Raw genomic sequence first — 1,353 nt, 5'->3', positions numbered from 1 at the left:
ATACATACATACATACATACATACATTTAGGCTGGATACCGGCACTTTCTATTGGCAAAAAATGTTTTCTACTCTAAGCACAAGGCCTGAAATTTTGGGGGAGGGAGCCAGCCGATTAGATCGACACCAGTACGCAACTTATACTTAATTTATCGACCCTGAAAAGATGAAAAGCAAAGTCGACCTCGGCGGAATTTGAACTCAGAGCGTAACGGCAGACGAAATACTGCTAAGCATTTCGCCCGGCGTGCAAACGTTTCTTATTTCTTTGTTGCCCACAAGGGGCTAAGCATAGAGGGGACAAACAAGGACAGACAAAGGGATTAAGTCGATTATATCGACTCCCGTGCGTAACTAGTACCAATTTAATCGACCCCAAGAGGATGAAAGCAAAGTCTACCTTGATGGAATTTGAACTGAGAACGTAAAGACAGACGAAATACCGCTAAACATTTCTCTCGGCGTGCTAACGTTTCTGCCAATTGAAATAAAACTGAACAATCACAGAGAGAGGTGTGTGCATGTGTGTATATCATCATGTGTTAGTATAACGATGTGGATGTTCGTTTGTGACTGTGTTGAAATGTTAGTGTGGTCGTATGCTAATGTGGGCTTATGCTAGTGCAATCACGTGTCAACATGGCCATTTGTTAGTGGTGTCATGGTAGTGAAGCCGTGAATGTAGCGTAATGGAAAAGAAATTATTCAATAGGCGAGGAATAAAGACGGCATTGCCATAAAAAAAAGGACACGGTAATAATACTACTACCAACAACAATAATAACAAGAGCGGCAGCAACAGAACAAATATTGACAACAACAATGGCGGCACAACACCAAAACAATCGCAAAGAGCAACAACACTATCCGCAGCGAAAATATAAAAACGCGTGGACCGACAAAAGCATAAGCAATAACGCCAACAAAAAAAAAGCAACAACGAAATCACCAACAACAACAACAACGACGACGACATTAGGCAATACAATAGCAAAAACAAGAGTACCAGAAACGACAACAACAATATCAACAGCAGCAAAAATGCGAGCAACATCAACAGAAACAACAAGAAGAACAACAACACCGGAAGCGGGGATTGAAGAGCACAAAGTGATTCTCTTAAAAGTACCAATAAACATATGGTCACTCGTGCTTTTTTGTTTTTGTTTTCCTTCTTTTTGCTAAGTGATGGATTTTTTTAGTGGCACGCAGTAGTAGTAGTAGTAGTAGTAGTAGTAGTAGTAGTAGTAGTAGTAGTAGTAGTAGTAGGTGGTGGCGGTCGCGGTGGTGGTAGTGGTGATGGTGGTAGTAGTAGTAGTAGTAGTAGTAGTAGTAGTAGTGGTGGTGGTGGTG

Source organism: Octopus bimaculoides, chromosome 2 (assembly GCF_001194135.2).
Source record: "Octopus bimaculoides isolate UCB-OBI-ISO-001 chromosome 2, ASM119413v2, whole genome shotgun sequence".
Lineage (NCBI taxonomy): Eukaryota > Metazoa > Mollusca > Cephalopoda > Octopoda > Octopodidae > Octopus > Octopus bimaculoides.
Note: the sequence above shows the minus strand (reverse complement) of the source record.